Raw genomic sequence first — 7,919 nt, 5'->3', positions numbered from 1 at the left:
ACTAGGCAAGAATAATCCATAAACAATCCGAGGTCGAGATACAAGAACAGGTAAGGATAATCCAAGAGCAATCCAGTAAACGTAATCCGAGATCAAACAAAACCACTAAATCTGAGCAAGAAAAAACCGCTGTCACTATTGGATCAGAAGCAGCGAGAAGTGGGCGCCAGATCATTAAGTACTCGAAGTACCGGCACCAAGATGGTCACGTGACCCAACACGTTTTCTATCACGTGGAAGATGCTGCGTCCACTGACGTAGTCTCCATGGCAACTTCCACGTGAGGCGTCGGGAACGCAGTTCCCGACGCAAATGTGTTCCGTGCGTAGAGCGTGGATACCGCAAGCCCGCCTTCTGTATGGTGGTATAACGGGACAGAAGCTTTTGGTGAGGATGAGACACGTGAACCGCAGGGGTGATACAAGACCTGGAGCGTTTTCTGACAGTATCCTCCCCCAAAGGACCCCCATGCCCCCGAGAGGCCAAAAATTGGGAAACCAACAACGGGGCATGCACATTCTGCTCCGGTTCCCATGTCCGTTCTTCCGGACCGTAACCCTTCCAGTCCACTAAGAAATACCTGGTACCACGAGAAACCCTGGTATCAAGAATGGAATTGACCTCATACTCCTCCACCCCTTGAACCAATATCGGAGACGGAGAAGCCGGTATCCTGGTGCTGTCTACACAAGGCTTAACCATGGACACATGGAAAACCGGATGTATCTTCCAAGAGTGCGGAAGTTCTAATTTGACCACCAATGGACTCAAGACGTCCTTTATAACATAAGGACCTACAAAACGTGGCAACAAGCATCGTCGACCTGGAATGCGTAGGTTCTTAGTGGACAACCATACCCGTGTACCTGGAATGTAGACGGGTGCAGGACGGCGATTCCGATCCGCGTACTTCTTCGCCTGTTCTTGTGCTTGTTTCAGATGTTCCAGCACCCTATCACGGACCAGAGACAAATCTTTGATACAAGATTGAACTGCCGGACAATCCTCAGGTAGATTCCAATCAAGAGGAAGGGTGCGTGGGTGTTGCCCATACAAGGCATAGAATGGCGATGTTCCCGTTGATGAATGGCTGGAATTATTATACGCGAATTCCGCCAAAGGAAGAACTGCTAGCCAGGATTCCTGATGTTGAAGGATGAGACACCTGAGGTACTGCTCCATGGTAGCGTTAACCCGCTCTGTTTGACCATCCGTCTGGGGATGGAACGCTGTGGAACACCGTTCATCTACCCCCAAAGAGAACATTAAATGCCTCCAAAAACGCGACGTGAACTGGGACCCCCTGTCAGAAACCACAATCTCAGGCAACCCAAAAAACCTGAAAACATGTCGCAAGAACAACTCTGCCAGCTTAGCAGCTGATGGCAGGCCTTGGCAAGGCACAAAGAGAGACATTTTAGAAAAGCTGTCAACCACCACCCATATGGTATCAAACCCATCAATCAAAGGCAACTCCACCACAAAGTCCATGGTAATCATCGCCCAAGGTCTGGCTGGCACTGGTAATGGTTGTAATAACCCCATAGGTTTCGCTGAATGGGACTTACACTGGGCACAGATGGCGCAGGTCAAGATATATTGCGAGACGTCTCTTCGCATGGAAGGCCACCAACACCAGCGTTTGAGGAGTTCAAGAGTTTTCTGGGAACCAGGATGCGCTGCGATAGCAGCGTCATGACACAAAGAAATAGCTGTACACCGGGTATCCTGATCAGGCATATAAACTCGACCCTGGACATAAGGAAGACCATGCAGAATATCCATGTTATAGTCTGCCAGTTCTGTGGGCTCTTTATCAACCCAGTTCTGGAGCGTTGACTTCAAAGTGGGTTGTAGAACACAACTACAGACCACTTGTGTAGGTAATAACAAAGACCCATCCTGTGGACGTGACCCATCATTACCCAGGCTTCTGGATAGCGCGTCCGCCTTGGAATTCAAGACACCTGGGCGGTAAGTCAAACTAAAGTTGTACATGGAAAAGAATTCATGCCAACGGGCATGTCTCGCAGTGGTGCACGTCAGGGACTGCAACGCCAACAGGTTTCTGTGGTCAGTAAAAACCTGGACCGGTAATTCCGTCCCAAGGAGATGATGACGCCAGATCATAAATGCGTCTCTTACGGCCAACAATTCCCGTTCAGTAACGGTGTAGTTACGTTCATAGGGCGTTAATTTGCGCGAATGGTAGGCGACTGGATGCAACTCCTTGGTATCAGCGCAGGTTTGGGACAAGACAGCCCCTACCGCGACATCCGAAGCATCAGCTTCGACAACGAATGGACGTTTGACATTTGGGTGTAGCAACACCGGGGCTGTAGTGAACACGGCTTTTAAAGACTCAAACGCTATTTGGGCGTTATCGTTCCATAAATAAGGTTTCTTGTTACTGGTCAATTCGGTGAGGGGTGCAGCAATCGAAGAGAATTGTCTAATGAACCGCCTGTAAAAGTTCGAAAACCCCAGAAATGATTGTAACTCCTTCCTTGAAGTTGGTACAGGCCAGTTTAAGACAGCTTTCACCTTATTGCTACTCATCTGCACTCCTTTATTGGTGATGTCATATCCAAGGAACTCGACCTCACTCGCATGGAATACACATTTTTCCAGTTTGACAAAAAGACGATGCTCCCGCAAGCGTTGTAAGACTTGTGAAACATGACGTACATGATCTTCCATGGATGGAGAATAGATGAGTATATCATCTAAATAGACAATAACGAATCTGTCGATCATGTCGCGTAGAACGTCGTTGATGAAATTCTGGAATGTGGCCGGGGCATTGCAAAGCCCGAATGGCATCACCAAATACTCGAATAGGCCATATCGTGTCTTAAAGGCTGTTTTCCACTCATCCCCTCGACGTATCCGGACCAAATTGTACGCACCCCTTAGATCTAATTTGGTGAAGAATTCTGAAGACCCTAACTGATCCAGCAAGACAGAAATCAACGGGATTGGGTATTGATTACGGATAGTACCTGCATTGAGTTCCCGATAATCAATACAAGGTCTTAAGTCCCCCTCCTTCTTGGGTACAAAAAAGAGCGGTGAAGCAAATGGAGAGTGAGAAGGCCGAATAAAACCTAACTCGAGGGCTTTATCCAAATATTCTTTAAGGACGACTTCTTCCTTTTGTGTAAGGGAATAGATACGTCCCGAAGGTGTCTTGGCATCCGGTTTGAGAACAATGGGGCAATCATAGGGCCGATGAGGCGGCAGGATCTCTGCTTTCCCCTTGTCAAAGACGTCCTTATAACTTGTGTATTCGACAGGTAATACGGTGTTAACAACAGCTCCGATTGTAACCACAGAGTTCAACAACGCCCGACTAGGAGCTTCAGGTACTTCATACATGGACTCTAGGGAACTGCAGGATCGAGGGCGTTGCTGAGCACTGAAAGCTATAACCCCGGTCTCCCAGTTAACGACCGGGTTATGAAGCTTGAGCCACGGTAAACCCAGGATGAGTTTGTATTGCGGTGCCATAATGACGTCAAATGTGATGATTTCCGAATGCTCGGCGCCAATAGTTAACAACAACGGAATGGTATGTTCAGTAACAAGCCCCGAAAGTAGGGTTGAACCGTCAACCGCATTGACTACCTCCGGAACACTTTTTGACAACAAGGGAATACCCCATTTCCGAACGTATTGGGCATCAATGTAGTTACCGGTTGCCCCTGAGTCAAGAACAGCTGCAGAACTCCAAGGAGTGACCTGATCGTAACTCAACATGACGTCAATGTAAAAAGGCGTGGACAACGAGGAACCCTGCAGGGAAGAGCTCGGCGTAGGGCGGGCCTTGGCGTTTCCCGACTTGCGGGGTCTCTTTGGACATGCATTAAGCAGATGAGTAGAGGAACCACAATAAAAGCACAGATTGTTCCGTCTACGATGTTCTCGTTCTTCTGTCGTTAGCGGGCCCCTAACTGCCCCAATTTGCATAGGCTCGTCACCGCCAGAAACAGGGATTGGGGATATAGTGGTATTGACCGTAATCATTCTCTTCTCCCCCTTTCTTTCGGTACGTCGGGCATCAATCTGGAGTACTAGATCCAAGAAATCAGAAAAGGACGTAGGAACCACCGGAACCGTAGCTATGGTATCCTTTAACGTATCCGACAGTCCTTTATAGAACAGAGCGGCTTTCTTATCTTCCGGCCAACCAGTTTCAGCCACCAACTGATTGAACTTAGCCAAATACGATAATAAAGGAGTGTCCCCCTGACGGAGATTCAGCAATTCCAGATCCGTGGCCTGAGTCTTGTAGCGAGTATCAAACACCCTCGTCATAGCACTGATCAATGCATCGCAGTCGAACAACAGCGGACTGCCTTGTTCCAACAAAGGATTCGCCCAAACCGCGGCCATACCTCCAAGGTTAGATAAGACAAAGGCTGCTTTAGTAGTCGCATCAGGAAACGAGGTAGGCCGACACAAGAAATGCAGTCTGCATTGGTTAATGAATGTCCGAAAGGATTTTGGATCCCCAGTAAACCTTTCTGGGGGAGCAAGCGGGAACTGAGCGGCCATGTACACATGCGTAGAATCAGGTCTGACCGAAGGCCCTGCCTGACCTGAAGCGGAAGCGGAGGCCAAAGATGGTATTCCTGTAACCACTTCCCTGATACCGGCTTGCATTTCATCAATGCGCCGGTGGGTGTCAGCCTGGGTGGCCGTCATGTCGGCACGTAGGTCGGCCACTAACTGAACCAAAACGGCCAACGGGTCATTCGCGGCATCCATAATAAGGCTTCTGATTCTGTCAGAATTCCGGGAACCTGGTTCCGCGTTGACCCGTCGTGAAGAATATATTTCTTCCTACCAATGTGATTCTCAGGAGTACGAAAGGACAGTCTAAGAATCCAATTGATCGGAAGATGGTGTAGAGTCGTTGGGATCGTAGAGCTGAGCGGCCCGCAACTTCCCGGTAGATGATGGTTCCAGGTTCCAGCCAACGACTGCAGAATATTATACTGATTACAATCAAATACACCCCTTTCAAGAGAACACGTAACAAAATCTCAACAGACTAACCTGCAGAAAACGGTTTAACCAGAAGTGTTTCATGCAAGAATGTCCTCTATACTGGGGTACTCTGGAGACCAGAAGAAGAGAAAAGACAATCAGTACCAGAGAATGAGTGGAAGAAATAATGGTAAGGAAAGGTAGGTTTCTTACCCTTTTTTCCCTGGAAGTGAACGTCCCTGGCAAAGTCCTTCTTCTTTCCTGTAGGAACAGTGTGATGGTATCTGCCCTCTGTTCGGTGGACCAAACAATCCAAGGTGTAAGAAGTCACTAGTCCAGCAACCACCTATTCCCGCCGGCACGAGGACGCCTAAAAGGTGCTCAGGAAGTCTCTAGTCCAGCACCAAGCCTGTACCCGCCGGCACGAGGACGCCTACAGCACCCTGGGGAAGGACAGGGAAGGGATTGGAGAGGGAAAAGGAAGGAAGGAAAGAACGAAGGTAAGAGGTCTCCCAAGCTTCGAGGTCCGATTTCGACAAAACCAAATCACTAGGCAAGAATAATCCATAAACAATCCGAGGTCGAGATACAAGAACAGGTAAGGATAATCCAAGAGCAATCCAGTAAACGTAATCCGAGATCAAACAAAACCACTAAATCTGAGCAAGAAAAAACCGCTGTCACTATTGGATCAGAAGCAGCGAGAAGTGGGCGCCAGATCATTAAGTACTCGAAGTACCGGCACCAAGATGGTCACGTGACCCAACACGTTTTCTATCACGTGGAAGATGCTGCGTCCACTGACGTAGTCTCCATGGCAACTTCCACGTGAGGCGTCGGGAACGCAGTTCCCGACGCAAATGTGTTCCGTGCGTAGAGCGTGGATACCGCAAGCCCGCCTTCTGTATGGTGGTATAACGGGACAGAAGCTTTTGGTGAGGATGAGACACGTGAACCGCAGGGGTGATACAAGACCTGGAGCGTTTTCTGACAGACAGTTGCAACCCCCTTCTTGCCCCTTCTGTCACATATTCCAATATGTTTTTTGTGGCTTCTTTTTTTGTCATTCTCGTAAGTTGCATATAATTGTCGGCATATACATCCTCTCCCTCATCTATCCATTGGATGGTAACTGATTTCCCCTGAAACAAGCCTGTTGTCTTACACAATGACATATGCATCAGACGCCCCCCCCCTTCATCTGCTGACAATTCTTGAGGGGTGTTCGGGAGAATTCTCATAACTGGTTGATTTCCCTTACCTAATGAGTCCCTCAGCAGGTTTGCTGGATTTCTAGGATATTATTTTTTTCACCTGGTAAGAGTGTGAGCCTTTTTTTCCACTCTTACATGTGTTTTGCAATGTGTATTTCTACTTTCTGTGTGATCTTGGGCACTGGAGCCTCACCTACTCCATGTGCACCACTTTTTGTGTGTGTTATACAGCACCTTCAGTGCAGTGACACAGGGCTGTCTTTGAGACTTCCCACTGACTCAATTTTTCTGGGGCTGACTACTGTCCCCCAGAAACAGGTAAAGTTGCCATTAACTTTAGATAGTCACTTTAAACCACAGATCCAGTACACCCCATCTTACATGGAGTATTGGAAAGGGTTAACTCGTATCCCTTTTTGTCTGTGCCTCTTGGAGCCTTGTTTCGCTCCCTTAACATTAAGTCTTAGCTGGTGGCAGTGGTATCTACCCTAACTTTTCTACCGCGATTATCTTATATAAACGTGGTAATGTTTTAGGCTATTATATTAGCCTCAAACATAAAGCCGCTTGACCAAATACATTTTATTTTGGTTCCGGCTGGGTTTATTCGCCATTTCTTTTTGTTAAAGTCTTTCTCGTGTTTCTCTCTGCTCGCCAAACCGGGGTTGACTCCTTTGTTCGCTGTCTTTTCACAGGCTTCTGCACAGAAGCCCTCATTAAGGCGCCTGATAGTCTAGGTAGGCAGGATGTGAGGGAGGGATCTTCGGACCCCTGCCATGGGTTCCCTTGGTAACCCAAGTCGCACTCTTGTCTGATTGGCTAAGGGGACTGGCCTTGCCAGGCCAGCCACCCTGCTGTGTGATTGACAGACAGGCTGTATGAATGGGGGAGAACTGCATAAAAAGCAGGTCTCTGGGACTGGAAGAGCAGAGTCACCACTGGAACGAAAGAACTAACAAGGAACTGGAAGAAGAGGACCCCTACCACGACTGAACTGCCCGGTGAAGCCCTGTTGCAGGTCCGAATCGCCAGAATCCGACGACAGAGAAGATCCTCCAGGAAACTCTTCCCGTGAGCTGGTGGGACCAACTACAAGCCAGGACCCCTCCTCTGGTCGAATTCACTGTACAGAGCTACAGTGGGCCGGATAGCCAAGAAGGTCGGACTCTGCTTGGGTTTTAAGGAGCGCACCTTTTATTCATTGTTTTGCTCTGCTGCTGGTTTCTTCCCTGGGTGGCGCAGGACCCTCCAGTCTTCCTACTTCATGTCAGTCTGACAGTCGCTTCAGGAACTGTGAGCCTGCAGGAACCACCAGGAACGTCCGCCTCAGCTACAGCTCCCTCTCCATTTTAAGGCACTGTACAAACCCGGTTGTCTGTTTCGTTCAACTATGGTGAAGGTGTCTGAAATCTTTCTCCAAACCGAGGGATTGTCCTTCTCTTCTCTTTGAACTAACTTTTCTACCAACCAACCTCGTCCGGTATCTGTGCCACAAACTTTACCGCAAACTACCCTGAACTGTGTGATCCAGAGCAAAAGACTTTTGACCCATTGACTTTGACCCTAAGCCTTTTCTAGCTGATCTCCTCACTGGAGTCTCTCTTGTTCAATTGCCCTGAGTGGTTTTGCTTAATTTCTAGTAACTTTATCTTTCCCTCCCTTTTAAATTGCTAGAGTGCCATTTTGCTCCCACTTCATTTTGTGAGCTTAACT

The sequence above is a fragment of the Ambystoma mexicanum genome, chromosome 5p, assembly GCF_040938575.1.
Source record: "Ambystoma mexicanum isolate Mex_15411 chromosome 5p, UKY_AmexF1_1, whole genome shotgun sequence".
In the NCBI taxonomy this organism is placed as follows: Eukaryota; Metazoa; Chordata; class Amphibia; order Caudata; family Ambystomatidae; genus Ambystoma; species Ambystoma mexicanum.
This window is presented reverse-complemented; position numbering follows the sequence as displayed.